The sequence below is a fragment of the Furipterus horrens genome, unplaced genomic scaffold (assembly GCF_987537825.1).
Source record: "Furipterus horrens unplaced genomic scaffold, mFurHor1.1.pri manual_scaffold_12, whole genome shotgun sequence".
Lineage (NCBI taxonomy): Eukaryota > Metazoa > Chordata > Mammalia > Chiroptera > Furipteridae > Furipterus > Furipterus horrens.
In genome coordinates, this window is record NW_028327182.1 from 54,603,299 (window position 1) to 54,625,085 (window position 21,787).

At 41.0% G+C, this 21,787-nt stretch overlaps 1 protein-coding gene across 4 annotated transcripts in view; it reads left to right on the forward strand.

Moving 5' to 3' along the window:
* Window positions 1-21,787, forward strand: part of FARP1 (FERM, ARH/RhoGEF and pleckstrin domain protein 1) — a 370,189-nt gene that overhangs the window by 57,783 nt on the left and 290,619 nt on the right. Inside the window, exon 2 of one of the 4 annotated variants that reach the window (XM_090258835.1) lies at window positions 18,375-18,471. The exons of the other annotated variants lie outside the window; for them this stretch is intronic. The gene's annotated coding sequence lies outside the window, so the exon portion shown is untranslated. The remainder of the gene's footprint in view (window positions 1-18,374; window positions 18,472-21,787) is intronic. 4 annotated transcript variants of the gene reach the window in all.

Sequence of the window (21,787 nt, forward strand, 5' to 3'; positions counted from 1 at the left end):
CAGAGGATGCAAATGATTGGGGGAACTCGAGTCAAAAACTTTTAGCTAAAAGTTATAATTAATAGGATTAGTGATTAATGTATGTAGAAAGCTGTTGTTCCAGGAACTGGGATGTATGACTGGACCTGCCCTGACTTTAGGAGGCCCACAAGCAATTCAGCCTTTGTGCCCGAGGACTACTGCAAGTGATTAAGATGGTATCTGAGCCATTGTGCTCCAGTGTGGAAATGTCCACCAATCAGGACACAGATAATCACTGGGATGCTAGGAAAGTTCCTGGAGTACAACTTTTACCTGACTAACCTTTTCCCTGAATTCCAAATCTCATACCTACCCTCTTCTCCTTAGAAAAAGAGGTTGGCTTGGGATGAGATGTAAAGACCGTGTTTTTAGGGTACATAACCTGTCATCTTCTTAGATTGCTCGCACCTGTTAAAGCACCCATAAAGATTCAATCCTTGTCTCTACTTATTGGTTCTGGTAGTGATAGGCAGCACAAACACCGACTTTTCCAGTTTCATATTTTGGTGACTCCACCAGGTTGCTGCAGGACTGGGTATTTGGCAGGGAGCCCCGTTGGCTGCTTGGACTGGGGGTACCATGGTGTGGCCTTGGAGACTCCCTAATAGCTGCCAAGTGGTTTTACTTGGGCACTGTCTTTCTCCGACACTTGACACTCCCATTGCCTTCACTTTTGATTGAATCACTGCGCAGTCTGGTTCAGGATTATAGTCCTGGGTTACAACTTAGATTGGTCATCAGGAGTTAAGATGCCTTTTAGTTTGCATGATATTACAGAACTCTGTTTGATAGAAGGGGAATAGTCCTTTGGGGTGAATTCTGGCTGATTGGTCGACCTATGCTTATGAACCCATGACTAAAAAGAAAATTATTTTTATTGTAATATTGCTTGGCTTATGTATAATCTGGACTCAGGAGTGTTGGCTGCTGAACGGGTATTTAAATTACTATACAATACTGCAATTAGAGTTATTTTGTCAAAGATCAGGAAAATGGGATAAAATACCTATGTGTAGGCCTTTATGACTTTACATAATAAAGATGTAGGATTAAAAGGAAATAGATTAATGATTCAGAGAAAAAGGATTCTCCTGTGGCAGATATCAGAAGCTCAGAAGAGAGGGAACAGGAAAATCCGTATGTTATGGTTACTGTCAGCATGGTCAGGGTTCCCACAGCCCCTCCAGCCTTAGGCGATATTCCTCCTTACTTGGCTAAGGAAGCTGGAGGAGGTGAGCCTGAATTGGTCTCTCTGTCCCAAACCCATCATGGAATCAAATTTGTTGGAGGACAGCCCCTACTGGGACAGGGCAATACTCTTTGCAAAGACTTCTGGTGGGAGTAGGGCCAGAAGGCCAGACCACTGAATATTATTGGGCACATATTCTGTTTTCTAATTCAGATCTGTTAAACTGGGAAAACTGAAATCCTTCTTATGGGGGTGATCCTACTAAAATGACTGACTTAGTTATGTCAATTTTTGCCACTCACCACCCCAACTGGGCAGACATATAAGCCTTATTACTGAATGTTTTGCTTATGGGGGATGAGCAAAGGTTGATACTGCACCAAAGAGAGAGAGAGAGAGAGAGAGAGAGAGAGAGAGAGAGAGAGAGAGGGAGAGAAAGGGGGGAGGGGAAGGAAGCCAGATGGTGCTCCCAACCCTATTAAGGCAATACCTTTAACCAAGCCCAACTGGGACCCTAATTAGAATGGCCTTTCTTTTCTTAGAGCATTATAAGAGGTACATCCTTGAGGGATTAAGAAAACAGTCCCTAAGCAGAAAAGTCTAAATATGGTATGGGCAATACAACAAAAGGCCATAGAGGAATCCTCTTGAGTCTATAGAAGATACATTGATTTGGATCCACAAGCCCCTAAAAATATTAGAATGGTGAATATGACCTCTATTTCTCAATGTGCACCTGACATCAGAAAGAAACTTGAGAAATTAGAGGGAGGAATAGTTGTGAATTCTTCCCAATTAGTAGACATTGCCTTCAAAGTTTATGATAACAGAGAACATAAAAAGACCCAAGTGGCCACTATTTCTTGGAACAGGCCTCAGGGCTATTTCATCAGCGGGCAAGATGTGCCCAACCCTGTATAAAACTCTTGCCACTGATCAATGTGTGTATTGCAAAGGAAATGGGCACTGGAAAAATGAGTACCCCAAGCGAGGGAAAAAGAAGTCAGAGTCTGAGAACTTGAGAGTTATTCTGGGTAAAGGAAATAGCTCCAGGGATGAATGATGGGTTCCAGAGGTTCTGTCATTACGACTACCTATTAAAGTCACCCCCTGGGACGTTAGGGGCTGGAGGAATTGAGCAAAATGAAAAAAGGACTCATGGACATGGACAACAGTGTGGTGATTGCTGGGAGAAGGGGGTTATAAGGGGACTAATGGTAATGGAAAAAAATACCATAAAGATTAAATAAAAATAAATAAAGTCACTCTCAGGAACCTCAGGTAGTAAAATGAACAGTTGGGGGACAAATTGTAGACTTTTTGATTGATACCAGAGAGATAAATCCTATGGTCAATAGACCTCTTAACTGAATCCTCGCAGCAGGCTGTAACTGTAACTGGAATTTTTGGAAGGTTTGAAAGCCAATTCTTCTGAAGCCATTAGAATGTGCTGTGGGAGATACTGTTTTTAACTCATAAACTTTTATATATTTCTGTGTGTCCAATTCCTCTTCTGGGAAGACACCTGCTGTCTAACTTTCATGCTCAGATCACTTTCTCTCTTGAAGAACAACTGCTTCACCTACAGGTCCCTGCAGAGCATGTTTGGCAGTTCCTTATGAAACCATGGGAGGAAGAGGAAAAGTGACCCTGGTCAGAAGAAATTGAGAATTAGATAAACACCATTGTATGAGCTGCTGGAAAGCCAGGTTGGGCTAAGCGAGCCTTCCCTGTTAAAGCTGACCACAAACCAGGGGTGGAGACTCCCAATAAGATATAGTATCCTTTGTGGAAAGAGATCCTAGGAAAATATGTCCAATAATTCAGAAGTTTCAGGAATATGAACTTACTCGGCCCTGCTGCTCTCCATGTAATAACACCCATATTGGTGGTTAAGAAACCCCAGTCAAATGAGTATTGATTTGTACAAGATTTAAGGGGGCCATAAGTCACATTGTAGAGGACATTCACCCCACTGTCCCAAATCCTCATACTTTGGTGAACAGTATACCCGGCGACAGCCTCTGATATCCTGTATTGTACTTAAAAGACGCCTTCCTTTGCATTCCGATTGATCAAGACTCTCAACCATTGTTCAGTTCAGTTTGAATGGCAGGACTTGGAATCTCAGGTCAAGACTCAGTATTGCTGGACAGTCTTACCACAAGGGTTCAAGAACTCCCCCTTGACTTTGGGGGAGACCCTGAGCCAGAACTTAAGGGATCTAAAACTAGAAGGAGGAACTCTGTTACACTATGTAGATTACCTCTGAATTACCAGAGCATCATTTCAGCAATGTTTAACTAATACTATAGCTGCTTTGAACCATCTGACATCTTGTGGCTAGATGGTATCGCCACAAAAGGTGTAGATTTGCCAACAAGGAGTAGGTTTTCTTGGGTTCCTGCTTGAACCTGGCAAAAGGAGTCTTACTGGAGACAGAAAAGATACTATAATGCAAATGAGAGTTCCCAATACCAAGAAACAGTTAAGAGGATTCCTGGAAATGGCAGGTTATTGCTGCATTTGGATTCCAACTTTGGGCTCATTGCTAAATCACTGTAGAAAGTTCTGAAAGGACCAGAATATAGCACTTTAGAATGGATGAAGGAGTACACTCACTCAGGCTTTTGAGTCCCTGAAGGCGCACCTGGCTTTTGCACCACCCTGGGGACTTTCAAATCTACTAAAGCCCTTTCAATTATATGTTCATGAAAGGCAGGGCATTGCCCTAGGAGTCCTCACCCAAATGGTTAGTGACGTTCTGCAAGTTGTCACATAATTGTCAAAGAAATTAGATCACACTGTCCAGGGATGGTCAGCTTGCTTGAAAGCTGTGGCAGCCAGCTGTGAGTTTTTAAAGGAAATTGAGAAGTTTTTTGGGGGACAGCCTATAACCATTTATACACACCACCAAGTGTAGATACTGCTAGAGCAAAAAAGGAAATTTGTGGCTCACTGCTGGAAGAGTGGGCAGGTACCAAGACATTCTTCTCAATAATCACAATGTCTCCCTGAAAACAGGAAGTTAAATCCTGCCTCTCTTCTCCCAGAGCCTGACTTGGCTGCACTAATACATGACTGTGCTGAGATAATTGATGGAGTTTATTCTAGCAGAACTGATTTACAGGACCATCCTCTAGAGGAGCCAGACTTCACTCTCTATCCAGATGGAAGCAGTTAGAAGAACAAAAGAAACAGAAAGGCTGGGTACGCAGCTGTGACTTTTGAAGGAATAGTAGATGCCAAGGCCTTACTGCTGGGAACCTATGCTCAGAAAGCTGACTTCATTGCATTGACGAGGGCACTGGACTTGTTGCACAAAAAGAGAGTGAATGTGTATACCAACTTGAGGTATGCTTGCCCTAATTTTGCATGCACATGGTTTGATATGGAAGGAAAGGATTATTAATCTCCAATACAGAGGAAATTAAGCATGCAGCAGAAATTTAAAAATTATTAGAAACTGTGCAAGTACCTTTATAGGTGGCAGTTATGCAGTGCCCCAGGCATCAGAAAGAGGAAACTGAAATGGCTAAAGGAAACAGTCTGGCCAGTTGAGCAGTCAGAGACTGCTAAAGGAATATTTATAATGCCTTTGGTATCTGTTGTAGAATTGTCACAATTCGACCCTGAATATTCAACTGCAGAGACTGCTAAAGGAATATTTATAATGCCTTTGGTATCTGTTGTAGAATTGTCACAATTCGACCCTGAATATTCAACTGCAGACTTAGAGAAAGCTAAGAGCTGGGGTTGTGATGTGAAGAGGTCCTGAAAGTAGATGGATAAAGAAATAACTTATACTGCTTCCTGAACATTTAGTAGAGCCAATCATGAAACATTTTCATGAGGCCACTCATTATGAAAGGGATTCATTAACCACCTATATTAAACCATGGCTCACAGGCCCTGGAATTTCTAAAGCCATATGAAAAGTAATAGCTAGATGTGTTATGTGCCAGAAGAACAACCCCAAGACAGATCCACATCAAAAAAAGGGAAACAATACCAAGGGCAGTGCCTGTCTGAGGACTAGCAAATAGACTTTACCTAGATGCCAAGGGTCTGAGGATGAACATATTTGTTAGTTTTTGTTGATACCTTTTCAGGATGGGTAGAAATCTGTCCTCCTAGAACTGAGAAATCCTTGGAGGTACTGAAAGCCCCACTGAAGGAAGTAATTTCTCACTTTGGCCTAGTCGGCAGCATCCAGAGTGATAAGGTGCTTTTATTTTAGAAATTACACAGAAGATTAGTGAATTTTTAGGAATGAAGTAGAGGCTCCACACAGCATGGAGAGCTCAGGCTTCTGGGAAGGCAGAGAAGATAACTCACTCCTTGAAGAAAAATATACAAAACTGTCAAGAAACTCATCTCCATTGGGATCAAGTTATTTCTATTGCCCTGCTCAGGTTAAGGGTGGCTCCTTGAAGTGGGATTCAATTGAGTCGTTATGAAATTGTGTACAGACAAGCATTTCAGGCTGTGATTTGGGTGGGAGATATATATGTAGACAGGAGGTGAAAGTAATGAACTATGAACATTTAAGTCAGACCTTAACTTCAGGTTCACTATATTCCTTTGAGCCTGGAGACAAGGCGCAACTTAAGACTTGGAAGACAGGATCCCCAAGTGAGCCAACTAGAAGAAAAGTGGACTTGACCTTAGGACATATTTCTCACCACCCCAGTCATGGTGGAATTAACAGTAATAAAACCTTGGACTCATCACACCAGAATAAAGAAAGCACTGGAAGTGCAATGGACCACCAAACCACAGGAAGACCTGAAAGTCATCTTTCAAAAACAATGACTTATATTCTTGTCATTACCCTGTGTTATGGAAAACATTTCTTTCAAACAAAATGAAAATAAGGGGATTCTTTGGTATTGGCTTGACTAAACTAACCTTCTGGCTGTCTAATGTTACTGGTGTAGGAGAGACATTTGTTGTTTTCATTCTTTTTATCTTTTTTAGTATCATAGCTTGTTGCATGCAATGTGCTCCCTTATGTGGTTCTGTAATTAAGTGTACAGTATTCCTAAATCCCCTATGAGATTCTCTAATGCTAAGATAAATGCTTAACAGCAAAATGATTACTTCCACGTGAAACTAACCTCATAGAAATAAGATAGTTAAAGGCTAACAGTGGGGCATGATGGGGGAACTCAAGAGTTAAAATTTTTTAGCTTTAGTATAGTTAATAGGCTTAGTGATTAATGCATGTAGAAAGCTGTTGTTCCTATGACTGGGCCTGCCCTGACTCCAGAAGGCCCATAAGCAATTCAACCTTTGTGCCTGAGGAGGACTGCAAGTGATCAAGATGGTATCTGAGCTATTGCGCTCCAGGGAGGAAACAGCTATAGACCAGGACACAAATGAATACTCACTGAGATGCTAGGGAAATCGTGGAACTGCAACTTTTATCTGACTAACCTTTTTTTGTGAATTCCAAACCCTTTACCTACCGTTTTCTTCTCCTTATAAAAAAGGTAGGCTTGAGATGAAATGTTAAGTTGGGGTTTTTAGGGTACAGAACCTGCTGTCTTTTCATATCGCCAGCATCTAAATAAAGCACCCATAAAGATTCAATACTTGTCTCTACTTATTGGTTCTGGTAGTGACAGGCTCTATGAATGCCAACTTTTCTGGTTTCACAACCTGGTTTCTTGTCTTCAAGAAGACCACCTATCTACTTAGAGTTTGTTTACTACCCTGGCCTTTTACTTAAAGGTATAATGGAGAGAGGAGCTAAAGTTGACATTTTTACTCTCAGAATTATCAAGAAATTGACATCATTAAAACTTGAAATTTATTTTTGGTTTAATGATTATTTTTTTTACCTGGATAAAGGCGCCTTCTTTTAACAGCACCTTTTACTTCCATCTCCATCCTACACATTTTTGTCTTTGCCTATTTATTTAATGGAGGAAAAAAGCTCAACCAAATAAATGAAAATGCAAACAAAAGTATTGTCTTAAATTTTTTAATTTCTTTATTTTTAATGATTTTTAAAACTTTTTTTTTTTTTAATTTTTTTATTTTGGTTTTTCAATTACAGTTGTCCCCTTTTCCCCCAATTTCTCTCCCCCACCCAACCCACCCCCTCTCCCACAATCATATCCCTCCCCGTTGTCCATGTCCATGAGTCTTTCATACAGGCTCTTTAATTAATCCCTTCCCTTACTTATCCCCCTTCTCTCCCTCTCCCCTCCCCCCTATTGACTGCTATTCTGCTCTTTGTTCTATTTAGTTCCTTTGTTTGTGTTGTTCTTTAGTTTCCTGTATTAGGTGATATCATATGGTATTTTTCTTTCTTTGCCTGGCTTATTTCACTAAGCATAATTCTCTCTAGTTCCATCCATGTTGTTGCAAATGGCAGGAGTTCCTTCTTTCTTTCTGCTACATAGTATTCCATTGTGTAAATGTACCACAGTTTTTTGATCCACTCATCTACAGATGGGCACTTAGGTTGTTTCCAGCACTTAGCTATTGTAAACAGTGCTGCAATGAACATAGGGGTGCATAAGTTCTTTTGAATTGGGGTTTCAAGATTCTTCGGGTATAATCCTAGTAGTGGAGTCATTGGTTCAAAAGGCAGTTCCATTTTTAATCTTTTGAGGTAATTCCATACTGTTCTCCATAGTGGCTGCACCAGTCTGCATTCCCACCAACAGTGCAGTAGGGTTCCCGTTTCTCCACATCCTCGCCAGCACTTGTTGCTTGTTGATTTGTTGATGATGGCCATTCTGACTGGTGTAAAATGGTATCTCATTGTGGTTTTTATTTGCATCTCCCTGATGGCTAATGATGTTGAGCATTTTTTCATGTGTCTATGGACCTTCTGTATGTCCTCTTCGGAGAAGTGTTTGTTCAGGTCCCTTGCCCATTTTTTAATTGGGTTGTTTGTTTTCTTGATGTTGAGTCGTATCAGCTCTTTATATATTTTGGAAATCAGTCCCCTGTCTGTGATGTCATTGGCAAATATGTTTTCCCATATGGTTGGTTTCCTTTTCATCTTGCTGATGTTTTCTTTTGCTGAGCAGAAACTCTTCAGTTTGATGTAATCCCATTTATTTATTTTTTCCTTTATTTCTCTTGCTTTAGGAGATGTATCCGTGAAGAGATTGTTACGTGAGATATCTGATATTTTCTTGCCTATGTTTTCCTCTAGGACTTTTATGGTGTCACGGCTTACATTTAAGTCTTTGATCCATCTTGAGTTTATTCTCGTGTGTGGTGTAAGTTGGTGGTCTAGTTTCATTTTTTTGCAGGTCCCTATCCAGTTCTCCCAGCACCATTTGTTAAAGAGGCTCTTCTCACTCCATTTTATGTTCCTTCCTCCTTTATCAAAGATTAGTTGACCATAGAGGCCTGGGTTTATTTCTGGACTCTCTATTCTGTTCCACTGATCTATATGTCTGTTCTTATGCCAGTACCATACTGTTTTGATTACAGTGGCTTTGTAGTATTGTTTGATATTTGGTGTTGTGATTCCTCCTGCTGTGTTCTTCTGTCTCAAGATTGCTTTTGCTATTCGGGGTCTTTTTTGGTTCCATATGAATTTATGGAGTATTTGTTCTAGGTCTGTGAAATATGTCATTGGTATTTTAATAGGGATTGCATTGAATTTGTAAATTGCTTTGGGTAGTATGGCCATTTTGATGATGTTGATTCTTCCCATCCAAGAACATGGTATTTGCTTCCATTTATTTGTTTCTTCCTTAATTTCTTTCTTCAATGTTATGTAATTTTCAGAGTACAGGTCTTTTATCTCTTTGGTTAAGTTTACTCCTAGGTACTTTATTTTTCTTGTTGCTATAGTAAATGGTATTTTCTTTTTTGTCTCTGTCTCTGCTATTTTATTGTTGGTGTATGTACAGAAATGCCTTAGATTTCTGTATATTTATTTTGTACCCTGCGATTTTGTCAAATTCACTTATTATATTGAGTAGTCTTTTAGTGGAGTTTATAGGATTTTCTAGGTATACTATCATGTCATCTGCATATAATGAAAGTTTCACTTCCTCTTTCCCAATTTGGATGCCTTTTATTTCTTTTTCTTGTCTGATTGCTGTGGCTAGGACTTCCAACACTATGTTGAAAAGGAGTGGAGAGAGTGGACAACCTTGTCTCGTTCCTGAGTTCAGGGGGAATGCTTTCAGTTTTTGTCCATTGAGTATGATGTTGGCCCCAGGCTTCTCATATATAGCCTTAATTATGTTAAGATATGCTCCCTTTATTCCCATTTTGCTGAGTGTTTTCATCATAAATGGGTGTTGTACTTTATCAAATGCTTTTTCTGCATCTATTGATATGATCATGTGATTTTTGTCTTTCATTCTGTTTAGGTGATGTATTATATTTATTGATTTGCGAATATTAAACCATCCTTGCATCCCTGGAATGAAGCCCACTTGATCATGATGTATGATCTTTTTGATGTATTGCTGGATCCTGTTTGCCAATATTTTATTGAGGATTTTAGCATCGATGTTCATCAGTGATATTGGCCTGTAGTTTTCTTTCTTTGTTGTGTCTTGACCTGGTTTGGGGATTAGGATAATACTGGCTTCATAGAAAGAGTTTGGGATTTTCCCCTCTTCTTGGATTTTTTGGAACAGTTTGAGGAGGATAGGAGTTAGTTCTTCCCTGAATGTTTTGTAGAATTCGCCTGTGAAGCCATCCGGTCCAGGGCTTTTGTGTGCCGGGAGATTTTGGATTACTGTTTCAATTTCCTTTTTTGTTATTGGTTTGTTGAGACTTTCCACTTCTTCTTGATTTAGTTTTGGGAGGTTGTATGTTTCTAGAAATTTGTCCATTTCTTCTAGATTGTCAAATTTCTTGTCATACAGTTGTCTGAAGTAATTTCTAACTATCATTTGTATTTCTGAGGTATCAGTCGTGATTTCTCCTCTTTCATTTCTGATTTTGTTTATTTGTGTCTTCTCTCTTTTTTTCTTGATTAGACTGGCTAGAGGCTTGTCGATTTTGTTGATTTTTTCGAAGAACCAGCTCCTAGTTTTGTTGATCTTTTTGATTGTTTGTTTAGTCTCTATGTCATTTAGTTCTGCTCTGATCTTGATGATTTCATTCCTTCTTCTTGCCCTAGGCTTTGTTTGTTGTTGTTGTTCTAGTTCTTGTAGCATTGTGGTTAGGTTTTTTATTTGAGATTCTTCTATCCTTTTCAGATATGCCTGTATTGCTATAAACTTCCCTCTGAGGACTGCTTTTGCTGTGTCCCACAGGTTTTGGGTTGTTGTGTGCTCATTATCATTATTTTCTAGAAATTTCTTGATTTCTTCTTTGATGTCATTGTTAACCCATTCATTATTTAATAGCATGTTATTCAATCTCCATGAGTTTGGGTGTCTTTGATTTTTTTCTCTGAGGTTGATTTCTAGTTTCAGGGCATTGTGATCTGAAAAGATGCTTGATATGATTTCATTTTCTTGAATTTGTTGAGGCTTGTTTTGTGACCTAGCATGTGGTCTATCTTTGAAAATGTCCCATGTGCACTTGAAAAGAATGTATATTTTGCTTCTTTGGGGTGAAAAGTTCTATATATATCAGTTAGATCCATGTGGTTTAGTGTGTTGTTCAATGCCTGTATATCCTTGGTGTTTCTTTGCTTTGATGATCTGTCTATTGTTGATAATGGAGTGTTGAAGTCCCCTACTATGAGTGTGTTGTTGTTGATATCCTTTTTGTGGTCTTCTAGTATTTGCTTTATGTATTTGGGTGCTCCTATGTTGGGTGCATATATGTTTATCAAAGTCATATCTTCTTGATGGATTGTTCCTTTAAGTATTATGAAGTGTCCTTCTTTGTCTCTTTTTATTGTCCTTGCTTTGAAATCCATTTTGTCTGATATGAGAACTGCTACCCCGGCTTTTTTTTCTGGTCCGTTTGCTTGGAATATTTTTTTATATCCCTTTACTTTCAGTCTGTGTAAATCTTTTGTTTTGAGGTGTGTTTCTTGTAGACAGCAAATATGTGGATCCTGTTTTCTTATCCATTCTGTTACCCTATGTCTTTTAATTGGAGCATTTAATCCATTTACATTTAAGGTTATTATTGACGTGTATTTATTCATTTCCCTTTGTACCTGTTCCTCTCCTCTCTTGTTTTTTTCTTCTATTTTTCTTAGAACAGTCCCTTTAGCATCTCTTGCAATGCTGGTTTGGTGGAGATGTATTCTTTCAGTCTTCCTTTGTCTGAGAAACTCCTTATTTCACCTTCTATTTTGAATGAGAGCCTTGCTGGGTAGAGTATTCTTGGTTGTAGGCCTTTGTTTTTCATTGCTTGAAATATTTTTGACCATTCCCTTCTGGCTTGTAATGTTTCTGTTGAGAAATCAGTTGATAGCCTTATCGGAGCTCCCTTGTATGTTATTTGCTGCTTTTCTCTTGCTGCTTTTAGGATTCTCTCTTTGTCTTGGAATGTTGCCATTTTAACTATGATGTGCCTTGGAGTGGGTTTTTGGGGGTTCCTCTTGATTGGAACTCTCAGTGCTTCTTGGACTTGCATAGCTTTTCCTCTCATCAGGTTCGGAAAATTTTCTGTCACTATTTCTCCTATCAGATTTTCAATTCCATGTTCCTTTTCTTCTCCCTCTCGTATTCCGATGATCCTTAAATTATTTTTCCTAATGTTATCCTGTAATTCCCTTACATCTTGTTCATATTTTTTCAATCGTTTTTCATTTTGCTGTATTGTCTGGGAGTTTTTCTCTACATTATCTTCTAACTCACTAATCCGATCCTCTGCTTCGTTAAGTCTGCTTTTGACTGATTCTACTGTGTTTTTCAGTTCAGAGATTGTATTCTTAAGTTCTTCCTGGTTCCTGTTAACAATTTCTATGTCTTTTTTTATGCTGGTGTAGTTCTCTGCCAGTTCCCTGTAATTTTCTTGGAGCTGCTGGTAACTTCCTTGAAGGTTGTCATAGTTGATTTTAAGGATGTCGAGTATATTGAGCTTCTTTACCACCATTGTTTTGAATTCCATGTCTGACATTTGGGCTATGTCTATTTCGTCTATCTCTCTTTCTGAGGATTCCTCTTTTCTTTTCATTGAGGGGTTATTTTTGCGTCTTACCATGTTGGATTCTTTTTGTTTGTATTTATTTATTTATTTATTTATTTATTTATTTATTTATTTATTTTTGGGGGGGTAGTCTGCTTTGACTTCCCTCCTTTGTGGTGTAATATTCTTTATCGAAGGTCTGGGAGTTTCAGTGGTGCAGTCTCTTTGATATCCTGAGCCTGATGGTCTTGAGTTACCCTTTATGTCGTTTGTTTATGCTGTTCGGTTATATTTCAGATGTTCTTTGATAGATCTTCCTTCTGGCTACTTGGTTGAGAGTCACTCTATCTGCTTTGTCTTGAGTTCTTTTGTGGATATGCTGTTAAAGACATAAACACACAGCCCAGGCAGGAGACCCACACCCTCAGAAAGTATCCCCCACTCTATCCTGCTATCGTTAGCCAACTAGCCCGTATTAATATAAATGTAAAGAGATTTGAGCTTTTATACTATAAGAAGAATAGATAAGAGTTGTTTTGGGGGAGGAAAAATATAATTTTTGATAGAGGGGTTGATAGATTAATAATAGTTGAGAGTGTGCAAGCCAGTTAGTAATATTTACATTGTATGTTAATAAAAATAGAAGAAAAGGATAGAAAAATACATAGTATAGTAAGAAAGTGGGATTGTATTGTATTTGGGTTTATATAGTAATTATGTTATATTATTTAGAGTGAGAGGGGGGCTAAGCTAGACACACAAACGAATAAACCACGATTAAAGAGAAAGGATGAGAAGGAGAGGTTAATATGCAACACGTTAGAGATAAAGTTTGTTATTATTGGAAGAGGTGAAGGAAAAACACCCCCCCAAAAAATCCCCAAGAAAATAGAAGAAAGAAAAGAAGAGAGAAAGAGAAGAAAATAAAAAATTTACCACAACCCCCCCCCAAAAAAACCCCAAAAGGGAAGAAAGAAAGGAACAAAGAAAGATAGAAAAGAAAGAATAAAGAAGAAAGAAAGAAAGAAAAAAGAGAAAAAAAAAATATATATATATACCCCCCAAAAAACCCCCAGGAAAAGAATAAAGAAAGAAGGAAAGAAAAGAAATAATTAAGAAGAAAGAAAGAACAAGGGAGAAAAAATTTGGGAGAAAAAATTTGGAAAAAAAAAATCGATGTTTTTACTCCGTTTTAGCCTTGGTGTGTTGCCTTCTTTTTCTGGGTCCGCAGCTGGTCTAGTGTGGCAGGTCAGAGGTTCTTGCTTTTTGCAGGACTGGTGTGCGCCCCCGGTTGCCGCTATGGTGCGCGCCCGCGGTTGCCGGCACGGCGCGCTCCCTTGCTGCTTGCTGGAGCCAGTTGAGGTGCCCTTGCGCGCAAGCCCCTGTGCTCTCGGGCGGCCCGAGAGTTTGCCCCGCGGTTGGAGCCCACTGCTGCCGGGCCGCGGCGGTTCCCAGTTCGCGCCGAGGTGACCCTGCCCGCACGGGCGGCCCGAGCGCTTTCCCCGGGATTGGCTCCTGCTTTCGCTGGGCCGCGGCGGTTCCCCGTTTGCGCCGAGGTGACCCAGCCCGCACGGGCGGCCCGAGCGCTTTCCCCGGGATTGGCTCCTGCTTTCGCTGGGCCGCGGCGGTCCCCCGTTCGCGCCGAGGTGACCCGGCCCGCACGGGCGGCCCGAGCGCTTTCCCCGGGATTGGCTCCTGCCTTCGCTGGGCCGCGGCGGTTCCCCGTTCGTGCCGAGGTGTCCCTGCCCGCGCGGGCGGCCCGAGAGCTTTCCCCGGGATTGGCGCCAACTGACCCCGGGCTGAGGTGCTTTTGCGCTCGTGCGCCGCCCCGTGCCCTCAGTCCCGCTGAGCCGAGCTCCGGGAGTTGGTCTCTCGCCTCTTAGGGCAGGGCCGGGGACACTTGTGCTCAGTGGAATCGAGCGTCCGTGGGTCGCCGCCTCCCGCTGTTCCCGTGCTGCAGCTGCCCACCTTCCCTCACCCGTCTGGGCGGGCACAAACAGAGCCTGCGCTAGTGGTCTGCTTTCCGGCCTGGGGCCCTGCGCCCACGGGAGCTGTCTAGGGGTGTCTGTGCACAGTCCTCTGCGTGTTCAGTGGGCCCTCCCTGTGCCCATTGGGGCACTGATCTTATGTCCGTTGGGGAGTGTCCGAGGGATGCCTGGACTCACGGCCCCGCGCACCTGGGCCAGTGAATGAGAGCACTTCCCTATGTGCGCCCCCGCGACCCAATGGTAGGGTTGAGGAGTGGATGAGCGGGCCTCTGCGCCTGGGCTCCTCCAGAACGGCCTACCACCCCCAAACTTTCCTCCCGTCTCCACCGTCCACTAGAGAAAAATATAAAGGATAATTATGTTCTCACTTGCCCGGCAGCACGCTGTCTCCTGTCCTTCAGCGCCAATGCCACTTGGTCGAGTCCCGTCTCTGCCGGCGGGCAGAGACCCGCTCTCCGCCTGACTCCTCTCTGGGGTAGCCTGTGGTCGCCAAAAATCCTTTGTGTGCTTCCCGCCACAGCTCGGGCAGCCGCCCCAGTCAGGAATCCCATTTCGTCCCCCTTTTCTCTGCTATCCTCACTAAACAGGTTGTTCCCAGATGGATTTTCTCTAATCCAGCAGTGCCTTGGCTCAACTCCCGCCAATGTCCAGCTGCTCACTGAGATGTTCTGTCTGCAATTAGACCAAACTGCAGACGGGTCTCCGGAGCCTAAAACCGCAACCTCTCCTCACTCCTCCGCCATCTTACCTCCCTCAAAACTTTTTAGAACAAGGTTAGAGTATAGATTAAAATTTGATTGGAAAGGGAATGCTAACTTTTCTTGCTAGGAGCTATTGAAAAAATCAGGCACTCACTACATTTGGTGGACTACATGGGAACTGTAAGAACTTCAGGCAATCCTGTATCCATTCTAGCCATCATGTTTCTTGCCTAGAAAACAGAAAGCCAACCATTTACCGCAGGCTAAAAAAGCAGGTCTTCTTAAAATGTGGTTGCAACTCAGCCAGAGGAGTAGAGACGTTTTCCTAACCAAGTGTTTGTCAGGTGGATTTACTTATGTTAGTTAATTCTCATTGGGAACCTCTGAAGGTTCTCAACCTGTGGAAACTGCATCAGAACCCTTGGAAGGCTTATTGAAACCCACGTGCTGGGCCCAGTCTTTCAGAGTCAGAGGGCCTGTACCGAGATGAAAAATTTGCATTTCAAGCTCCCAGGTGATGCAGATGCTGCTGGCTGAGTTGAGATCACAGTTTAAGAAGACCTACTCTTTTAGCCTGTGATATACAGTAGTCCCTCTCTATATGATGGTTCACTTATCGCGGCCTCACTGTATCGCAGGGTTTTAAAAAATATTATATTTAATTATTTATCGCGGATTTTTCGCTATATCGCGGGATTTTGTGGTACTGTATATGTATTTTTATGCATAGTATTTATGATTTTAATGATTTTTGCCTAAAAATTTTCAAAAAATGTATAAAAAATGCAATAAATGATTCTAACATTAAAAGAATATTAAATCAAAATAAAATACTGCACACCGTTTACAGGATGTATCTTTTTTTGCGGACAAACATTATGCTGAAAATGAGATGTACGCTTGAGCTTGTTTGCCTACGTGAGATTGTACACAGCACACGATTGGCTGATTGATGGAAGGCGACCAACTAGAGCGTTGTCTTGTGTATCCTGGGTGCCGATTGGCTCAGTAACCGTACCATCAGTCTGTCTGCTATCCCGCACTGTGCGCATATGTTCAGCAGCTTGACTTGTCCACTTCACTCCTACCTCCGATCGCTGTGCGTAGTTTTGCTCTGTGGTGTTGTGTTTTGTGAAATTTTCCTTGAAGACTGAATTTATTACAAGCCCTACGATGCCACCCAAATGTACTGCATCTTCTAAGGATTCTGGCAGTGAACCCAAGCACCAGAGGAAGATGCTTGCCATAAAAGAGAAGGTGGAACTTATCGACATGTTGAAGGAAGGGAGAAGCTATGCGTCTGTTAGCTGCCATTACGGGATCAACGAGTCTATGGTTCACTATATAAAGAAGGACGAGAAGAATATCAGATCTATGGCATCAGTGACTTTCAACAAAACAGCAAAGAGGGTAGTTACTTCCCGCAATAAGATCATTGTGAAGATGGAGTCTGCATTAGCTGTGTGGATAAATGATTGCAAAAAAAAAGAATATCTCGCTGGATACAAACACTATCTGGACGAAGGCCAAGCAACTGTATGATTGTTTAGCAGCAAAAAGGGATGATCACGACAGTGATGAGAATGAAGAAGAGGACAATGACGACAACACTGAAGCAGGACCTTTGAGTGCTTCTCCAACCAGACCAACCCTATTCAGTGCCAGCAAGGGCTGGTTTGACAAATTTCAGAAACGCTTTGGACTCAAGAGCGTTTCTCTGCATGGAGAGGCTGCCTCTGCAGATAAAGCCGGAGCCGAGGAGTACATGAACAACACATTCAAAAACATCATCGAGGAAGGAGACTATAAGCCTGAACAAGTTTTCAACATGGATGAAACGGGCTTATTCTGGAAATGGATGCCGTCTCTCACTGTCATTATGAAAGACGAATCTAAAGCCCCTGGTTTCAAGTCCCAAAAAGATAGGGTAACTTTGATCATGTGTGGGAATGCTGTGGCTTCATGATAAAGCCAGGGCTTATTTATAAGTCCAAGAACCCAAGGGCCCTAAAATACAAAAATAAGAATGTGTTGCTTGTACTGGATGCACAACCCTAAGGCCTGGATCATGAAACTCCTCACGACTGATTGATTTCATCAGTGTTTTATCCCGGAGGTTAAGGTTTATCTGGTGGAGAAGGGCCTTGGTTTCAAAGTGCTTCTGATAATGGACAGTGCTGGAGGCCATGCTGTCGACCTGACGTATGATGGCATCCAGAGAGACTTCTTGCCGCCGAACAGCACATCGCTCATTCAGCCAGTGGATCAAGGTGTTATTCGTGCTTTTAAGGTGCTCTACACCCGAAACGCCTTGCAAAACCTCGTTGAAGCTGTGGACTCGGATGAAGACTTCTTGCTAAAGGCGTACTGGCATGAGTACACAATTGCATCGTGTCTCCAAAATTTTCAAAAGGCCATAAAGAGTGAGACTTTGAATGGCAGCTGGAAAAAATTGTGGCCTGAAGTAGTCCATGATTACAAGGGATTCTCTCCTGATGAAATCCATCACTCTGCAGTGGATAAGGTAAAAAAACTGGGAGGAGAGGGCTTCAGTGACCTGACTACTGAAGACGTAAATACCCTAATCGATGTGCATTCTCAACTGTTGACAGACGAAGACCTGGAGGAGCTGACTAAATCAGCAAGTGAAGAACAGGATGAGGAACAAGATGAACAACGGGTTGAAGAAGAGGAGGAGGTTGGCCTAACACTTGATCATCTTGCAACCATGGTCAGAATGGCCAAAGAACTTCAATGAGTGGCTGAAGAATGGGACCCCCATATGGTTCGTTCGTTGCAGTTTGCAAATTCAATCGACAGTGCAATGTCAGTTTATAAAAACATTCTCAGTTGGAAGAAGCAGCGCCAGCAACTCCCCATAACTATGTTCATCACTCAAACAAGGAGATCGGTTATGCCTATGCCTTTAGCTGAAGTAGAAGTTATGGATGAGACTGAAGATACTACTACACCACCTGAAGAAGTGCTTGATGAAGTGGTGCCTTTAGAAGAGCTGTAATGCTCTTCTTTGCTATGCAGTACATTCATCTCATCTTCGTCACCTTCATCGTCATCAGTACCACAGAGCTAATTCATCATCTTTATCATTCAAGTTGGAGTATACTTCACTGGTGAGTACCTATATAAAATTTTACAGTACTGTATATGCATGTTGTTAAAGTTACGTAGGTTTAAGAGTGTAGAATATGTTTAAGAACATAAAAGTGTGGAAAAGGTTAATAAGGGAGTGGGAAAGGTTAATAAGGGACTGGGAATGGTTTATAAGTGTGTGGGAAGGGTTTATAAAGCCTTAAAATATATATAAATACTAAAATAAATGTAAGGTTCCTGCTTCGCGGATTTTTACCTATCGTGGATGTGTCTAGGACGTAATACCCGTGATAAGTAAGGGAATACTGTATGGTCAGTTTTCTCTTTGTTTTCTAGGCAAGGAACATGATGGCTAGAATGGATCCAGGATTGCCTGAACTTCTTACAGTCCCTAGGTCTGAGCCTAGGGCCGTCTCCTGCATCACACTCCTAGGTAATACAGCCAGGCCCATTCCTGCCCCTCTATACTTGACAATGCAGGAAAAGAGGAGAAGGGCCTGGAGAGAAAGTGAAATAAATACAAGCCAAATATAAGCAAAACTCCAGGGAGAATAAAACAAGTTGTTGTCCCCCCATGCTTAAAGAGTAGATCAGGAAAGGCTTTCTGGAGGAGGTATCATTGGAGCCAGGTAGACAAGATAGTATTTTGGGAGGAAGAAACAAGCAGAATAGCAAGAGTACAACACCAGGAAAATGCAGGTGTGCTGAACAGCAGAGTCCAATTCGATTAGGAAATAGTTTATTTACAAGGAGAGAAATCAGGGCAAATTATTAAAATGCCTTGCTGGGAATTTTCACATTTAACCTGGTATTGATTAGATTCAGGTGTTTGAGTAGAAAAGGGATATGGTTAAAAGTAGACTTTTGAAATAACCTCTGTGAAAAGAGAAAATTTCTCTTTTGCTCATTTATCAGAGATTTGTCAGGGGCATTTAAGATAGTCTATTTAATTGAATTTAATTTTCCTAGGGATAGAGAGGAAAGACGGTGAAGAAATAATCTTTATGTAGTTTCCGCAGTTTAGTTCTCTTTTTCTTCCTTCACATGTGAAATAGGGCACCTACTTGTAGACAGTATCCTGGTCTCCCAAATGATCAAACAGGCCGAACAGTCTCTGGCCTTTTTGAAGTGCCTGGTTGATGTAAAACAGCTGATTTGCAGTTGTTTCTTTTGCTCACAGACTTTTTTGAAATAAGCAAATCTATCCACACAGATAGCTGTTTTTGAACTTTCTCAAAATTCCTTATCTAAAGTCCTTGTGAAAAGCCAAAGTTGGCTGGCTGTGCTCTTGAGACAGTGCCTTGCAGCCAGCCTTTGTAGGGTATGTCCTCCCTATCTTCTCCCTCCATTCCCTAGGAGTCACCTCCTGGTCTTTGGCTCCCTGAGGGATAGGAGCACAATGTGGCTTTGTCACCAGGCAGTGTCTTGTTCCTCAGGGAAGAGCCAAATGAATGGAGCTGGTAGGGATTACACACCTTTCGCCCTTTACTCTCCTGGATGTGTGGCATAATTGATTTTTATCCCCCAAAATGGCAGATTCACACTCTTTCATGCTCAACATGGGGCAGTTAGAAGTGCTTTGGTGGCTCTAGAGCCCAGCCCTGTAGAGCTTCCTGGAAATCTACCTCATGGGCTACTTGTTCTATGAAGAACACTTTCTATGAATTTTTCTTTACCTAGTATTTTTAGTGGATTATATTGAAAACTGAAGGGAAAAACTCTTGTCAAAATTCTTGGCCAGCCTGTTTTAATAATTGTCACTCTTTACTGTGATTTCATCTTATTAGATTTCATTCTCTAAATGCGGCTAGGGTAGCTGGTAGGATGTTGTCTTAGTAGATTCATTTATTTTATAAAATTGTTTATTTTTTAATAGGTCATATGCATATATAGTACATAAGCATATATGGTACAAAGTTTAAAAGGTCCAAAAAGTGTACAATGACAGCCAAGTTTTAGGTCCCTCTCTCTCCTGTCCTTCACTGGGCTGGTTGATGCAGTGGAGCCAGCTTTCCTACCCATTACTTCTTGATCCTTCCACAGAGGTTCTGTTGTTCACAAGAATATTCGTGTGTGTGTGTGTGTGTGTGTCCATTTACATATCATAATGTTGACCTGTTTTAAGTGTACTATTCAAAGATTTTTAGTAAATTTACAGAGTAGTGTGAAAATCTAGTTTTACCACAATGTAGTTTCAGAACATTTCCATCACCCTTCCAGAGATCTCCAGTCCTCCGGCCCTTTGCTGTCAGTCCCAGCTTCTGTCCCTAACCCCAGATACCTATTTTCTGTCTCTACAAATTTGACTTTTCTGGATATTTCATATAAATAGTATCATATGCTATGTAGTCTTTTGCATCTGGCTTCTTTCACTTAACAAAATGTTTTTGAGGTTCATCCATGTTGTAACATGTATTAGCATTTCATTTCTTTTGTGTCAATGTAAGAAACAGTCAAACCTATAGAGAATTTTTGTGGGTTTATTTTAGCCAAGCTGATGACAATTACCAGAAAGCAAAACCTCAACGGATTGAAAAAATGCTCTGGAAAATGGCAGTTTAATACCTTATTTTATACTTACAATCAAAAGAGGAGGCATAAGGGGTTTACAAGATATCCATTGGTGATAGATTAGAGAGGTGGGAGAAATCAAAGTGGAGGGACCTCTGGGATTGGATAAAAAGTAATATGATAGACACTTTTACATACTTGGAAATAGGATAGTTAATAGTCAAAAATTAACATGGTAACAATAACAATGAGGGATTTGTGGTCTCCCTTTGGTGTGGTGCCTGTGCTTTGAGGGGTCTGGAAAAGGGAATTTGACATTCCAAAAGGATGTTATCATAGATGCAAAAAGACAACAGACAGGCTCAGTTAAGGTAAAGATTGACCTTTGTTAGGAAAAACACCAGCCTAGGACATGACTACCTGCCATGAACTTCTTTTAGTTAGAGAGTTTGGTTAAATTTTTTAAAAATTTTATTTAATTTTTTTTTAAGAGAGGGGAAAGGAGGGAGGAGGAGAAGGAGAGAAACATCGATCAGTTGCCTCTCACATGTGCCCCGGCCAGGGATTGAACCTGCAACCCAGGCATGTGCTCTGTCTGATCAGGAATTAAACAGGTGACCTTTGCTTTTCGGGACAATGCTTAACCAACTGAGCCATACTGCTCAGAACTATGATTAAATTTTTAAGAAACTACCAATATATTTACCAAAGTGACTGCACCATTTTCTGTTGCCACCAGTGCGTATGAGAATTCCATTTTTTTCACATTCCCCATAATATTTGTTACTGTTCTTAAGTGGGTGTGAAATATCTCATTGTGGATGTAATTTGTATTTCCTAATGACTAAGGAATGATGTTCAACATCTTTTCATATGCGTATTAACCTTTTGTATATCTTTGGAGATTTAAATTCTTTTTACTATTAATTTTAAAATGTGTGCTAATAGTTAAATTACAGTGCCTCTCACCATCTCTACTCCTTCCCCTGCCAATTTTTAGTTCTGTTATTGCTACATTGTCAGGAGTTATAATATTCTGCAGCTATTATCATTATTTTATTCTTCCTTATTATAATATTCTACAGCTATTATAATTAGTCTTCCTATTACAGTATAAATGGAAGTTTAGTAAAAATCATTTTCCATTGTTTCACGACTTTCTTTTGCATCTTGTTTTGCTGAATTTTATCCTTTAGGAGAGGTTGGGTAACATTTTTCTGAGTTCTTGACTACATAAG